Source organism: Accipiter gentilis, chromosome 6, assembly GCF_929443795.1.
Source record: "Accipiter gentilis chromosome 6, bAccGen1.1, whole genome shotgun sequence".
Classification (NCBI taxonomy): domain Eukaryota; kingdom Metazoa; phylum Chordata; class Aves; order Accipitriformes; family Accipitridae; genus Astur; species Astur gentilis.
The window spans coordinates 19,218,279-19,235,755 of record NC_064885.1 but is presented as its reverse complement, the minus strand read 5'-3'; positions in this window follow the sequence as shown (position 1 = coordinate 19,235,755).

The window sequence follows — 17,477 nt, the reverse complement described above, 5'->3', positions numbered from 1 at the left end:
ATACCAACAGTAACCCACCATTCAATGTATTAGTAAGAGGGAACCAATGAAAGAGAGGATGACAAGAAGCCAGGGAAGACGGTTTCCCATCAGCTCTGCTCTTCCAGTTATTCACTGTAACTTGAAGTTACTTGCTGAGTTTTAAAATTTCAGCTATAATTTTTAACTGTGTTTTTTAGCCTATTTAGAAAGAAATAATCTCAAGCCCTCTGGGGAATCAGTTAATATTTAATGCTATTGTACTCTGATGTCAAAATGTCGTGAGTAGGTAACCAAGAAATGTGTTTAGCTCACAAATTCCTTGAAGCACAGAGCAGTGTGGAATACACACCACTAACAGTGGGTTAATTCAGATGTTTTCAATGTCACTTTTCTCTTCCATTAATACAAAACATTATGCTTGCCTAAGGTAGCAGTGGCACTGAGCAGCTACCTCCTGGTAACTGTTGTTTGTATTCATTATAGTCCTGAGTTCCCAATAAAGATAGTTCTTCTGGTCCTGCATGCAGTGCAAATACATAGAAGAGGAAAGACCCCAACTCTGGGATGTTTGCAGTCTCCAAGATGTAATTGAAAGGCAATCCACTGACTTTGTAGATCTCCATAATAAGCTTTAAGTAGAGGGAGGTGCTTTAAATGTGTAGTCTCTCATTTAAAACTAGGCTTAACCTTTAGTATGGTACTGCCTGGCAAAGCCATCTATCCATTAATCATTTAGATTCCCTGCTGACTGTTTTCCATCCATTTCCATCTCTCTGCTCTGGCTTCTCCTGGCTGTAGGGGGAATATAGTATTTCTTACTGTCTGGCACAAAATCTTGGCATAAATCTTCCTCAGAGTATGGGATTCAGCATATACCAACATTTAGAAGTAAACTTCTAAATGGCAATCTTACTCCTAACATTCAGAGTAGTAGTAAAATAGACAGCCCCAAATGTTGCCATCAGATTAATGACAGACATCCACTATGCAAAACAATGCAATTTGGTTCCTGAGAATAACTTCTGTTCTCTGTACCATAATTTAAGAAATGGTTAAGCATAGACAGCTCCTGTGAATGGTGTTTCTGCATCTCCTGGCAAAATGTTCATGCATGCCGACTTCTCATATACTGCATCACAGACAGTATCTATGACTGTCTGGGGAATACAGTTTCTGTGATGCTAACTAGATCCCATGGTTCTTCCCAAGATACACAATGTTGGCATTTGTGAAATATTAAGTTTATGAAGAACAGTGACTTCTTTTTGTTCAAGAAATAGAGTTGAGCTCTCCCATCTCATTTTTATTGGTGAAGTATTCATTCTTATAAAGGCTAATAATCTTATTTAGTTCCTTGTCTCCACTGTGAAGTACATTTGCAGCTTCTTTAATCTTTTCAGGATAAACAAGCCAGCCATAGGCTAAATAATTACTGACAGCTGTTAGGCACTGTCTGTCCTATTAGATGTGTTAATCAAATTTTGTAACTGTTTAGAAACTTCAGCATTAGCAGTACAAGGTAGTTTGGTCTTTTTTTCACCAGATTTATCCAGAACTGTGTGTTCTGCACATTTTTTTTTCTACACAGTTTCCCAGAAATAACTTAAAATCTCGATCCTTTCCTTTTTTACACAGTCATAGAAAAGACTAGGTTGGAAGGGACCTCATCTGCTCCAACCTTCTATGGAAAGCGGGGCCTACATTAGGGGCATTAGCTATCAGGTTTTCTTCTGACATTACAGTATGCACATAGAATCTGGAGGGAGTGATCTCCATCCAAAATATGCGTGGAAGTTCAATACCCCTGACAACAGCAACAAATGTATCCACTATATTTACACATACTTGGTGAATGCAGTTGCAGCATGCTGCCATTCACATTGGCTAGCAGAGGCGATGCTAGCAATTTCTTATTGCCAAATTAACATCCAGATGAAAGAGTTTTATAAACTGGACATTCATTTTGGGAACTTTGCTCAAACTTTTAGCCCTAATGCAAGCATAGCTTGCAGTATTATCTCTTTGCATCAGTCTCCACGTCCACATGTGCCATTTATGAAAGTGCAGACATGGCTAAGGGACTTCTGAATGCACACATATATATGTATGTGTGCAACTCGGTGTGGTAACAGTTGAACTTCTCATAGCTGATCTTCATTCCTGTAGCCTTCTAGGTAGCACACCCATTCATCTTCCTCACCCTGAAACTACTGCTGTTGCCTTCCGTGTTCCTTTTGTCTCGCTGCCTGTCCATCCTTACCCCGACCAGTGCTCTTGGGCTTCTGGTGTCCCCTCAGTGCCCACATTATAACTCGCCTGTGGGTCCTGCAGCACTGGAGAAGAACACAGAGTGGCTCCATCTGCAAAAGGAGCGAGAATGACATATCCCTTTATTCATGCAGCATCTCCTGGAACAGTAGGTGTAAAAATCAGATTTTGGATTTAGGACACAGCAGAGATTAATATGGGTTCTGGCCAGAAAAATGTACTCTAGGCAGATGCGGTGCTCTAATGGGTTTAGTAGAAGCATGCTGTGCATATGTACGTACATCACCGGGCCAAGTCCCTTGTGCTGTAACTGCTGCTTTCAAAAGCTAGTGAGACAAAAATGCTAATTTCATGACCCATGTCCTGGAGTCCTCACAGAGCTCCCTCTCCCTTGAGATCTGGGAGTGAATTGAGATTTAAGGTTAGACTGCTGTGGAAGTGTTATGAGTTGGGCTGGTGTAGGGAAGAACAAAGTGCCTACAGTGGGTGGCTTACTATTTATATACAGTGACAAAAATAGGTCCTCTCTGCATTTGTCCAGATGTCCCCAGGCAGGTAGAGCACAAGGAGCTTGGGCCCTGAGCTGTCTCTATAGTCAGATTCCTCTGCACTGGGGGAGCTGCCCCAACGAGCCCCCCAGCCCTGTCACTCTGACAGCCCACTGTGCCGAGGCCGGGGGGGGGAGGTTGGTGCCAGCGCCTCAAACTGTTCCCGACACAGTAATGAGCCTCCAACAGGCCAGCAAAACTGATCTTCCGCTGTCTCTGCCTGGTCCCTCATTACCATCACATCAAGTCAGATTTTCTCTGGCCCACCGGCATTCCTCAAGGTCATGTATCTGTTGCTCTGGCTCTAGGAAATAAGAGCGAGTCTAGGGTCTATCGAATAATCCCAGCAAAATTGAAGTCCGTCTGAGCAAGGAGCCTAAACTAGTCATATTTCTATAACAGAGATCACAAAAAGGAGTAAAACCAAAATACCTGTTTACTCCTACATCATCTCAAGGAACATTAAATGTGAAATCAGATCTCAGGGTCAAAACCTGGTCACTGCCACTTGTTCCGCAGTCACTTGTCAATTTTTAGCCATTCTCACAGGATCTCTGTGCTTTGCCATGTCAGTTTTGCTGTGATCCTTGTCAGCTTCACAATAAGGAGCAAGGGGAAAAACTGGCAACCGGCACACAGGGATCAGAGGTGGAATAAATTGAGAACGAGTGGTTGGAGAAAAGTGAAGGCCTTGGAGCTCAAGAGCACTGAAAACCCAACAAGGAATTAAAGATATATTTTAGATGTGCACTTAAAAACTGCACAAGCTCTGAGACATCAGAAAGGTTCTAAATTATAGCAAAAGGTGAAGAATCTGTAAATATTGCCAAACAAAGTAAAAGATCGGAGATGGTCCTAAACTCCAGCAAAAGGAAGCTGGAAGAGGCAGAAATGATGGTAATCAAACTGAAAGACATTGCAAATTTCCAGTCAGATTGCAAATTTCCAGTCAGCTGCGCTGGTTAATACTAGAGCAGGAGCTGTGGGAAGCCATGAGGTTTTGCAGAATAACTGCTGTGTGTCTGTCAGTGATTCCAGAGACATGGACAAAATTTTGGGAAGCAGTTTTGAGTATGTAGTTTAAGCACGTACTAAGCTCATAATCACTACAACTGTTCTGAAACCTCCATAGGCAATCTTCTGCTGCAACCATTTCTTGTGTGGATCAGCCGCCGTCATGGCATTGCTCCTAGTAAAGGAGAGGTTTGGTGTACATAGTAAAGGGGAAAAAAGTTAGACCTCTGACTACTCAAAAAGCAGTAGCCATACGTTTCAGAAAAAAATCTCATCCACTTGAAAAGACAGTGGTGGTTATTCAGCATGTTCACTGTGGAAAGAGTAGCATTTGGGGGCAGAAAGGATTCTGTAGCCCACTATCCTCCACAGCTCTGGCCACTGCAGTGGAAGATTCTGGCATTGATCTCCCAGCATCTGTTAGAGCCAACATATTTTTAGATGTGTGTCTGCTAGGGATTTTAAAACTTCAACAAATGGAAATTGTAACATATTCCTGAATGGGCTGCTTTCATATCTACTTCCCTGGTGGTTAAAAAAGAAGTATCTCATCTCATCTGAATTGCTCCCATTCAAAGGTTTTTGTTATGCCTTTATCTCCCAGGTAATGAAGATCTTTGCTTTGAGAAATTCCCTCTCCACATACACACTCAGCACTAAACTCACACTTCTAACAGTCCTGGGGGATACATAATGGTTGCCTGATGCTTCTCACTGTAGGATTCTTTTTTTCCCCAATTGCTTATCATTTTGCCAAACCGGAACCAGTTAAGTTGATTTTCCAGTCAGGGTTCTTTTGCAAGCTAAATGACTGCTTACAGCTTTTTTTTTTTTTTTTGTAAGTTTCAGCCAAAATGATTCAGTCATGTGCAAGAATAACCAGAGGGAAGCACATCTTTTGGTTGGTTTGTTTGTTTTTAATGGATTTAAAAAAAAAGCAGCCTTGCTGAGCATTTGGGAAGGTGTATCTTTTGTTGTGGAAATAAATTCTGTGATGTTTTGAAGTGCTCTGATACCATCTTGCCATTTAAAAAAAATAATAATAAAAATTAATTGTTCTGCCTTCAAAGCTGGGCTTGGTTAAAATACAGCAAACAAAGCAGTGTTTGGGGCCTTGCTGAGAACAGCATGGTTAAACCAAAACATTGAATAACTACCCAAAGCGTATGCACTGTCCATTTTATGTCCCAGCTGAAGCAGATGATTAATACACCCAAACATACATACCTAAAGGCTATGTCAGAATATATTGCAGAGGTTATAGGTGTAACCATTCTGGCATTCCTATTTTTGAGTATCTCTGACCCTTTAAACAGTGTTGGTTTTATGTTGTATTTTGCACGTAATGAGACAAACAGGTACACTTTATAATAGTCTCTCGGTGACAGGTAGGTTTGCAGTCTTCAAGCCACAGCTGTAGCTCTTTTGCAACCCCCCCTCTGTCTTGCCAGCGTCCTTTCTCTGAAGGATGGTATGGAGTTCCAGTAATGCTCACACAAATAGTTGCTCTGTAATTGCCACCGTTCCTGTGGTACATTTTATTGGCAAACATCAAGTGTGTCTGAGGCCTGCTCCCGATGCCAAGGGTTTTTAAGATGTGCTGAGCACCTCTCTGTCTCGCCGAGTTCAGCTGGCGTTGACAGCTCCAAATACCTTGCAAGCGTAAGCACTTGGCTTATAAGGCAAGTGAGACAATCAGCATTTTATGCATGTCAGGATGTGATCATGCTTGTTTTAATTCACTCTCCAATAAGCTTTCTTGCAGAAAAACAGCTCTTGCACTTAATAAAGTCCATGCCTTCAACCAAAAGGCAGCAAGTGTAATTACAGACTTTATGAGCAGGCTTTTGCATGAGAGAGTTATCTTCTGCTTTAGCTATGTTTGTAGCCTATTAAATTTTAGATGACTCAAAGAAGATTTTCTTTCTCATTCACGTAAAAATGTGCACCATCATTTTCATGCAAGTAATTGCATTATTTAAAAATATGAGTTCTTCACATGTTTTAGAACAGAGATGCACTCTTAAAGCCAGGTTAGTGTCACAGTGTGTGTCTGTGCATGCATGCATTTACATAGGAGTGTACATAGAATTTTTTGATGGTGGATCATGCTGACCACAGGTTGAGCATTACAGTATTTTTGAAAGTGTCCCCCACCATAACAGAGGGGTATGGGGGTTGTGGTCAGTCCATTAATGGGGCTTTCGAGTGTTGTCTGCTGATGAAATATGAACAATGCAATATTGATAGAGAAGGAGGAAAGGGATGACCATCTGAAGTGAAAATGCAAGGAGGCATAACTATTTTACCACAAACCACATAATCTGTCCCTAAGACAAGCACATTGTGTTGGACAACATGAAAGTGTTACACTGACATGCCACACGCCATTTCTTTCCGCGGAAGCACTAACAGTGTTAGCAACAGACCCCTGCGATCAGTGAAAAATGTATTGAGTTTAATTCTCTTTGGCACCAGAGAATCATTTGTATTGCCCCACCATGGCAAGTCTGTACTAGCAACCCTGGCTATGCGTAGCGAGCATTTTATTATTTATCATCTTTAAGTGTGTTCTTCTCTGGAGAAGTGCTGCTTTTAATGATAGATTTTTGGTGATGTGAATATAAAATACATCACAGTTTCTGGTATCTTTTTAATTTTATGGATGGTACAGCTTAAAGCCAGGAACATCAAATAAAATAACTACTGCTGAGAGTGAATAAAAGTTGGCAGGTATGGCAGTTTAAAATAGCCCTATTTTCACCCTAAATATAGCCTGGTTTAATTGAAATCTAGTGGTAGCTGAGACAGCTGCTATATCAAAGACCAGTGACAGCCTGCCGAGGTTAAAAGAATACAGGCTGCCTGTGTCTCCGCTGAGATAAAGTGGCATCACAGAGAGCAGAGCAGCAGATAGATTGATGAAAAGTTAAGTTTTTAAAACACTGATTTGTAAAGCCCTTCTGCAGTTTTATTTATAGTTTGTTTGTCTCTGTCCTCCTAATAAAATAGGTTTCTGCCTGAAACCAGAAGCATGATGCAGATCCTCAGTTGCTGTTAGCTGCTTTAGCTCAGCTGGAAAGGAAGCCACAGATACAGTAAGTCAGTCAGGTGTCCCCACTGAAATTCTGCCAGTGTAGGAACAATAACGATAGAACTTCCACTTTTTCCGTGAGAGAGTTTCTTAGAAACGGGTATTTCAGCTCCATGAGGTCAGCTTAAAACCACCACATGGTTTAGGGGAGAACCCTCAGTACATTAAGGCACAGTCCGATGCTTGCATATGATAAACTAGGTGATCTAACATAGTGATGTTGTTAGTACCCCACTCTAACAGGACCATGTACAGAAAGACCAGAGATTTAATTCTAGGAAGGAGTTGTCTCTGTTGTCACAGGTGAAAAGCAGACATTTCTCGTTATCCTGTCGCTTTCAATATTCTCTAATTAACAAGTACTGCTTTTAATTTCCATGCTTTCTGGTTATTATTAGTTTTTCAGCCTCATACAGTCTAACCCCCAAACTCTCAGACTTATCCTCCCTGGTAGCTATTGTCTTTTTTTTTTACTTTCTAGTACTTAATTAATATTTGCCATGTTCTTACTAAGGTACGTCTGTACTTTCTCATTGTATGAAATTAAAAGCAGATGAGCTTAGTTCCCAACTAAGAGAAGCTTTAGAAAGATATAGGGCACCTTCATATCTGGGTTTATTTTCTTTTGATTTTGATTTTCAGGAGGGCCCCTTTAAGACCTTCTATCAACCCTATCAATCAAATGAATTGATGAATCGAGTCAGAGCTATGGCTACAAGCAGCGCTGCATAGCAAGTTCTGAGGTGAGTTCCTGACTTGCTCGATTATAGCACACAAACAAAACCTCTTCGTGGCTGTGTGTCACTGCTGAGTGAATACAAAATAAGGCAAGCAAAAGCTCATCCACCTCAGTTTTTGTGATTGCTCTTAGGAAGATGTGAGTTCAGTTCCTTTCTGAGCTTCCTGCTCCCTGGACTTGCAGGATTAGAAGAAGCATCAGAAAGGCAAAGCAATCTGCCTAAACAGGAGAAAGAGCATTCTAACAGCAGCCCCTCTAGCTGAGTAAAGAACAAAACCAGCAGGCAGGGAAAGCAGGGAGAGTCATGGAGTATGGGAAAAGAGAAAGATAATACACGGTGTTATTGGAGGGTTTGCACAAACATCCTAAGGGGTACCATCGTGATGGATGAATTAACTGTTCTTATGAACTTCCTTGGATATCTGTAACTTGTGTTCTTTGCTGGTGTTATTATATGTACGTCACGCAAACAAATATCAATTTGGGAAGGGGAACCCACCAAAGACATTAAGATACCTCAGAGGGTTTTTTTGTATCCGTTACGGCCCCAAATGTATTCATAGGTACCACATCACACAAGCATACTTCTCTCCTCTGGACTGCCATGAGAGCTGAGACCCCCCACGCGTGCAGGCTCCCTGGAGCTAAGCAGCTTGATCCCTGGAAACCAATGTGCTGCTGCTGAGGCACTTAAGTGCACAAAGAGCCTCACTGGGAGTCACCTGAGTTCTTAACGCTGTTGTTTATGTAACTGTAACTTTAAATGGTGTCAGATAACCTGATTAGTAAATTGAGACTCTGTAAAGCGTACATGAGAACGCGTCAGACCAAAGGGCTGTCTCTGACAATGTCCACTAGTGGATTTATAGGGAAGAGCACATAGCAGTGCTTCCACACTGACACTGTCTCCAGCCAAGAGTGGTATCTGTGCTTAATAGCTATGTAAAATTCCCATTGATGTTAAGGGGAGTTTGTCTCAGAAAAGAGATTCTAGCCATTCCCACTGAGCTAACAAAGATAATTTTGCAGTTTTTCTCTGTATATGGCTATCTCCAATTTTGCTTTTCATACACAAAAGCAACAGTTAAAAGGATGACATCAAAACTTTCAAATCCATATGAACAGAACACTTAATCAAAATCCCTAAACAGAGAAAAAGAGGACTTCCTCTTGTGGAGTGAAGAGTACATTTATTATGCTACTTTTTGGAGGGAAGGAATTTCAGCTCCTTCTCAATAGATAGTTTTGAACAGTTCATTTCACAAAACATTAGGAAGGAAAGATTTGGGGAAAATTGTATTTCTTTGCCTTAAAATTGAGTTATGGGCAAGGTATTTGCCAGCTCATTTTTCTTGTTTGTGTGAAACAGATATTTGTGAGTTGTACAGAATGAGCAATGGGAGGAGGGAGGAAATTGTCTAAGCCTACATAAGAAGGTTAGATAGTATACTGGTATAATTTATAAGGACTTACAGACTGCTGTGCTTTGATACCCAAGACGGCCATTGTGGGCACACTGCACAGTGTTTTCACCTTGTGACCCATCAATCCAATGGCAGCCATAGATGGATCAACTTTTGTTTCCCTTGAGGACGTGGGAGCAACAGCAGCTGTTAAGTGAACAACTCTAAATTCTGATATTTGCTTTTGTAATTGAACTTGAGCTATGAGGCTGATGCTAGTAACAAAGACTCACTAATAGAGCCCATAGCATGTATGAGGACTTAAGGGCTCACTGCAGGGTCATCACCACACTCATTCATGTAGCGGAGGACCATTGGAGTGAAAATGGAGATCTTTTAGAATTATTTTCATGATGGATGCTGCATGGACTGGAATCATTCGGGGTTAATTTTTTTGCCAAACTCTTTGTGCAAGTAACTAATTCAAATAACCCTGAAAGGGGGGGGGGGGGGGGGGGCGACACGGGACGACGACAGTGAGAATGACATGCTAAAAGAGCCCTGAACTCTATTCTAAGTTTCAAATGGATTACAGAATTCTGTTTGGAAAAAGAGTGAGTACTTATGGCTGTGAACTGGTCTTGTAGCAGTGCGGAGCTTAGCTGCCTATTAGGGTTAACCTGCAACAGGATTTCGTAGTGGAAGGCAGGTTACAATTTCATACAGGCAAGTACTTTACGAGCTTCCTAATTGAGTTGATTGTGTGTTTATATGTCAAGAGAGTCAGGAAAGAGTCTCCTGTTTCCACCAGGCTGGAGTTAGGAAGGACAGGTAGTCAGAGATTGCAAATAGCTCTCTCCTTTGACACTGGATCAAGTCTCCTTCTAAGCAAGAACTCTATGGATACACTGGTATCCAGTACAAGTCCTCATTTGGTTAAGCATGCAGTTTCTGATAGTGTTTTTGAATATGCCTGTCCTGGTTTCAGCTGGAATAAAATTAATTTTCTTCCTAGTAGCTGGTATAGTGCTATGTTTTGGATTTAGTATAAGAATAATGTTGATAACACACTAATGTTTTCAGTTGTTGCTAAGCTCTGTTTATACTAAGTCAAGAAGTTTTCAGCTTCTCATGCTGCCCTGCCAGCAGAGGGTTGGAGTGCACAAGAAACTGTGAGGGGACACAGCAGGAACAGCTGACCCAAATGAGCCAAAGGGGTATTCCATACCATATGATGTCATGCCCAGCATATAAACCGGGGACAGTTGGCTGGGGGGTACTGCGGCTCAGGGGTTGGCTGGGCACCAGACAATGGGTGGTGAGCAATTGTACTGTGCATCACTTGTTTTGTAAATTAATAATAATAATAGTAATAATAAAAATAATTATTACTGTTAGTATTATTATTTCCCTTCCTTTTCTGTCCTGTTAAACTGTCTTTATCCCAACTCGTGAGTTTTACTTTTTTTTTTTTTTCTCCTTGATTCTCTCCCCCATCCCACTGGGCCGGGGGGAGTGAAGGAGCAGCTGTGTGGTGCTTAGTTGACAGCTGGAGTTAAGCAGCAACAGTGTCCCAAGAGTAAATTCTTCTCACTGGTCAGTAAGCTTTACAGGTGCCTTATACTTGGTTACCTTAGAGTTTATGAACCTTGTTAATGTTACAAAAACAAGAGCTAAGAAAGCACAGAAATGCAGCGTTCTATTATGAAAATTTGGGATGACAGCAAGGCTAAAGTACAGTGCTTCATTGTAGGAGCTAGTCTTTATTTTCTTAAATTCTGAAGACATGAGCTATGAAAGAATAATTTCTTCTCATATCAATTGCATGTTCCATTAGGAAACCACTTTGTCTTTTTCAGTTTGAGCAGCTATAGTTATAAAGGCACTTGGTGCCTTTGGTTTAATTGCTTTGGCTTAATAACAAATTCTCATAGTAAAGATATATCGTTTATATATATTGCATCTACAAATAATATTTGTTAGCTGCTGCTTCACTGGAGGGAAGAGGGAACACAGCACATTAGGCCCCTTGTGGTTTTGCGAAGCCATTTCTAAATCCAACATTAACATTTTCAGGTTCCTTTATCAAGGAAAGGATGCTGTGTTTCATTTGGAATTTGAAAGATAGTCTCTACGAGACTGTAATCAGTTTTATATACACCTAATATTGGGAAGAAACTAATAGATTCCTCCTTTGGGGGGGGGGGGGGGGGAGAGCATACTTTGTGGGTTAGCAGTCATTGAAAGGACTCAAAGCCAGAAAATCTGGCCCTGATTTTAGTCTCCAACCTGAATCTGTGTTAAAATCTGTTGAGGATGCAATCAGTCTAGAGAACACCATGGAAGTAAATTTATTATATTGTAAGCTTTTTTTAAAAAAATATTTTCCTTTAGCTCTGACAGGGAAAAATCAGGAGACTGGGAAAAGGAAAAGAAGAGCGTGGATAGAGCAGAACACAACAGCCACAAATAATCCAATAGTTCATAATTTAATTACACACTCACTAGATTGCAGAGCCATTGCAGACTGTGGGGAGAATAATCTAAGAAGGGTGTTGGCTTCACAATGGTAACATCACAGCTTAAAGAGGTCTGGCAGCTTTCTAAAAGTAAATGTGTGTCCTTCCTTCTCCCTCTCTACTCAATATAGATTAAAGTGACCTCTGGAGATAAACTCTACTGAACCCCCCCAAGTAGTTCTGCAGTGTAGTTTTTATTTATACAGTATGTGCAAGAAGAGTTCAGATTAAATTCCTACCTTTCAGAAAAGTTTGTCTGTTCCTTAAAAAAAGAAACAAAAAGAAAAAAAAGCTATTTTATTTTAAAGCCAGAGCCTCTTTCATGGTCCCATGATCTCACGAGTTCTTTGGCTGGCCTGTGACCTTTCAACCTTGCACTACATGTTTCTTTTCTAAATTAGCCAGTGTTGAGACATCAATGGAGGAATATCAATGTTATTATAAAAGGCATCATTCTCTCCCCAAAATGTCAGAGTGAGTGAGTCACTGCACCTAACTGCTTAGCTTTTGTAAAGTAGCAAGGAAGATATGAAAGTGTGATCCAGGGTCCCCCAGTCCAGCAACTTCTATTCAAAATGCTTTAAAAAGCAACGTCCCTGGCATCTGCTACAATAGAGGCAAAGGAACTAAGCTTTGCTCCTTTAGTCACCGAAGAAAAGTCCTGCCTAAGGCAAAACTATACACGTGATGTAAAAATACATAGCTATTACAAACAATTTATTTTCAAGGCTATGCTCAGAAGCAGCACTGTAAAAACAAACCAACCAACCAACAGAAAACCCTTTAAGAAAGAACTAAGTGTCCTGGTGAGTTCTACCATTTCTAAACCCCAGTGTCTCTGCACCTCCTCATATTGATTCTCTCTGTTTTCTAGCAGGTTGAGGAAATGAGATCAGATTAAGAGCTCTATTTTTAATCTTAAGAAGATGGGTTTGCATTGTCTGGCATCTTGAAAAATCCAACACTGGATGTTTATGTGGTCCTGACCAAAGAAACAGTACCTGGAGAGACAGTAGCATTACACGATGAATGTTGGGTTATAAGGCTGCTTAATCCTCAGCCAGGATAATCTGGGGTACCTTCACTGGCATCACAGTATCCTCTGAGGGCTTGGCCTTTGAGTACCTTTACAGTTATGTTGCCGTAGTGGATTCATACACTGTCTTTGTGTTGCAAAATGCATAGATCTTAAACTGAAAAACACGCTGGCCCAAATCCATTCCAGCTGTAACTCTACTCATGTGTACAGTTACATCAGAAGTGAAGCTGGCACACATCAAAAAATGTGTGTCACCTAGTAATTATCTGACTAACAAAGCAGAGAAAAAGGCACGGAAGGACGCATTTCCAAACTCAAAGTCAGGTTTTCTCCCCCGTGGGTGAAAGGCTGCTAAACATTTGCTGCTAGCTGTCCTGCCAGCTAGCTGGTGTTTAACCCTTGTTTACCTGCACCTCTGGCTGACACCTGCTCAGCACTGGCTATTTTCTTTAGCACAGACAAAGCCTGGAGTGTGAGAGCCTCTGCTCACAACCTGAGGTGTTTGGTGCTTTTCAGTACAATGTGGTCAGTGTTTCCTCATAGTCAGTTTCTCTAGAAAAACAGGTTATGTTGTACCTAACTGGATGTGAGGGAAAAAATAAACACTTGAGCAGAACACAAAATAATTGTATTAATTCATCTAAGTGCTTTAGTCTGTAGTGTTTAATGTAGCAACAGCTGAGGATAAAGCGTCAGCTGAGAAATTCCATTAGCATTGCCAGATGCCTGTATTGTGATTCCACACGTTTCTTCATTCATGGCTGTAACTTTTTTTTCTCACAGAAGTCTAGGATGTCTGTCCCACTTCCATGTGCCTTGGACGAGTGCTCAAGAACACGCTGTTGAGCTAGCATTCATAGGAACAGAGCGTGTTCCTACAGGCATTTCTCTTAAGCCAATGCCCAGAGACAGATGACAGTGAGAATGAGGGGAGATTTTTACTTGAAAAATCCCTTTCAAAAACAGTCAACTTCCAGATACAACCTCTTGAATGATAAGAGGAAGTCATCCGATTGCAACTTTAGCAGGAAGTGGGAGAAATCTCCATATCACTGTAGTGGCATGTTGAAATGACACATTTCTAACCGAGTAATTTTGGGGCCAATTTTGAGCCATTTCATACTATTGAGCTAAGCTCTGCTTATCAGACATAAACCAGATTCAGTGCTGCGTCCATATTCTTTGTTCATTGTTGCATATGTTTTGGAGAGCTGGGAGTGGGCAAAGCTTTATTGAAAGTCGTATCCAGAAAGTATGAAATGTACTTCCTGGGGCAGACCCAATTAGCAGCAGTTTCTCTAATGAGTTTATGGCACTTATTTATTTTTGGGCCTTTAAGACTTCTTTCTACTGGGAAGTCTCTGACTCATATATAATACAAGTACAGTCCTGCAGGGTGGAGTCATTTGTAAGAGGTCATTAAAGCAATACATTCCTTTCAGTCACTGCTGTAAAATTGGGTTGTTCAATTCAAAATATAGCACAGAGTGGCAATTACCTGCATTAGCCAGATTCTCTGTCTGAAATTATTTAGTTGTTCATAATCTCCCTCTGCAGAGTATTAGCTACACACGGAATTAAGCATTGCATTTAAAGGGAATTGGTCTGTTCCACCGAAGGGTCAAACAGCAGGTTGGCCGAGCCTTGGCGTACACTGCTGCACTTGTCCTCAGTGGACCCTCCCCTTCACTTTTTCCTCAACAGCCAGAATTGTGATCGTCCTTGCCCTGGGGCCTGAATCTGGCTCCCTCATGACCTGGGAAGGATCCCCAACTCTGTACATCTATTGAACAGTATTCTCGATTAATTAATCTGGACACACAAATCCCAAGTCCTAGCATTTCTGTAAGGCAAATGGCTTCTTATGAAGTCAACTGAGATCAAGCTGGATTTGTCAGTTGTACATAAATGTCCCAGCAATTCAAAGGGACCAATCTGATACTTCTGGTGACCAAAACAACCAGACAAGTGCTTCCTGCACATGACAGAAAAGCTTCATGGGGGAATGTGTGCAGAGGGGAGGAAGAGGTGCCAGATTTCTAATGAAGGAAGATCCAGTGAAGAAGTAAGCAGCTGTAGATAGCAAGGTGTAATCTAGTAAATCCTCTAAATAACTTAATTAGATTTGATTCAGCAAAATACACCTCTAGCTTCTGCTAAACACCAGTCAATGTTGGGGGTGCAAGGAGCAGGCGGAGAGCTTTCATGAATCCTGCAGGAGACAGATATAGCAGAGATTAAAAGAAACGGGCAGAAAAGGTACTGAGATAGTCCTACTTTGATGAAGATTTTTAATCTAAAGGTGCCAGATTTTCTGATGTTTCCAGAGAATCAAAAGTAGCATAAAACTGGCTAAGGGAAAGGTGCCAAGGGTTTCATTACATGACATTGGTGAGAGGGAGGAAGTTGTAGCCCACTTAGGCTTTGCCCATCTCCTTTCCCTCCCCACTCCCCATTCTGTGCCAGCTCTGTACTTGATGCATTGGGAAAAAGGTAGAAACAGCACTGAATTCAAGCGGGAATGCTCTATTCTTTTATGTGGCATCAAAGATACAATGCAATTTGAGAAGGTTATCTGGGGTTTTCCCTGCTCTTGTTTTGCTGTCAGACTCCAGGTTGCTGTAACTCAGCATAGGTTTCATTTTGGAGCCAGTTGGAGGTCTGGTGGGCATAATTGTGTTGCTGCCTGTCAATTCTTAATTTGCATCAATATGAAAGAGAGAGGCATGTCCACTGTGTTGTGAAACTTGGAAAGTGCTAGAGAAACAAGACATCCCTCTGAAAGTCAAGGTTGCACAAAGCCTCTGTTCACTTTTTTTTTTTAAAGGGTAGCTTTCCTCACTTGTGCCAGATGATTTGGCTCTTCTTCACCATTCTTGCTTCTGCATAACGCTTGGATCAGCTTTTCAGTGGGCAGCGCTTTTTGTCAGGACTGTCAAGAGGTGATCTCCACAGCAGGATGGATTTTCTGTCTTCCTCTGGCTGTCTTGCTGGCTGGCTGTGTGCTTTTCTCCTGTGCATTTTGTCCACTCATCTTTGTGTTTTCCCGTACTTTTTCTTATCTTCCCCAGTTCTAGCTCTTTCTGCCTGTTGTTGGACAATCTTTTGTTCGCTTTTTGCCAAGCTCCATTCTTTTAACTAAGAAAGTTCAGAAAGTGGATCTGGTTCTCAAATACACACAGGAGACATCAAATTTATAATGGGTGCCAAAAATACACTTTCATCATGACACTTTGAAGATGTTTATTTCAATTTGCTTAAAAAGTACCTAGCTCAAATCCTGCGTGTGTATACAAACTTAACAGCAAAATTAGTAAATGTGCCCCATAATTTAAGATTTGTTTGCTCAGGATTAGATCTTGTATAGACTTGCGGCTAGCTTCTCTGTTGAAGAGCTTGTATCAGCTCAGGTTTATTTTTAATTTGTCATCTTACAAGCTTCTCATTATGACAGTAGGTGAGCATCTCGCAGGCGGTCAGATAAGAAGTGCTCTTATCCCTGTTTAGGAGGTAAGTGACCTGATGATGGTCACTTAAGCATGGAGGTTTGTGGCAGACCTTGTACTTCAGTTCTAGCTCCTGATGTGGGCTTGGGAGCTAGCAAGTGTGAACTGCGCTGGCAGTTGGTAGCCTCGTGTTTCACCATGGGAATAACAGAGCACATGTGAATACACAGAGTGCATGCTGCAGTCTCTCAGGGTTTTATCAGGAATGACAGGACTCTACTCCCTGCCGCAGGCACTGTTGTCACCCAGCTTGGCGAAGTGAGATGTATATGAAGAAGGGAAATACCTCAGTCTGTGAAATGATCTACAGCTCAGGGGATGGTTCCAAGGCCAAAACCCAAGGGTTTCAGTCCCAGTTCTTTCCCTGTCAGCAGTTAGTATTTCAGTGCACTTCAGCAGCTGTATGACTGTGGAGGGCTTCGTGCTGCAACCCTGGGGTGCAGCCATGGCTCACACAGAGCTTCCCCAAGGTCGCTTCAGGCAGAGCTGGAAGCAAGCCCTCGATGTACAACAGCCACAAGTATCCAACCCCAGGCTTTGAGAAGGAAAAGAGAAAGCTACTTTGGTCCCCTGTGTCATCCCGAGTCATTCTGTAGCAGCCAGACCAGATAAGAGTTTTATGACTCTGCCTTTCTTCTCTGTCAAGTACTTTGTCTCTCTGGAGTTTGCATTCCTGGAGTTCATTAACTGTGTGTCTGCAAGTATTTGATTTTCCCTCTTTGATTTCTTCAGGAGGAGGAGGAACCAAGATCCTAGCGTTCCTGTAGTCCTGGCAGTATATATATGGATTCCTCTAGTGCTTGTTTTCTGCTGTTACTGTAGTTGGATTAATTAGATGAGATCTCTGACATAGGTCTCCAAGTGATGTGTTCAAAGTCTGGGGTGGGGAAAGGGTTATGGCTATAAAATTAGAATAAATACTCAGGAGTAAGGGCTGGAATAGCTTTGTGCCACATAACGTACTTGGTAACCTGTTATGTGTGCGGTAGTCTCGCATTCATAAAAGAGATCCCATTTAAAAACAGGGTAGGTAGGTCAGACTTTACATTATCCGTGGCAGGTTTTTCCCCACGTATTTCCGGGAAGAAGACCTATTTCCATGCTCCAGAAAGCCCGCAAAGCAAGCTGCAAGCTGAGGTGTACCAAGTTTTTGGGAGTCTGTAAGCCTTGGGTTTCTAAACCGTGCCAAAAGGCACAATGTCATCTGTAAAAGAATTAAGATTTGGGGTGGTATCTGACTCGCAGTTTTTAACTTTTGGTGGTTATGATGGGTCACCGTAGTCATGAGCTTCATTACAAACTTCTCCCTGTCTTTGCGCTTAGATCCTCTTAATCTGCTTTGTCGTATCTCATAGATGAATTTAA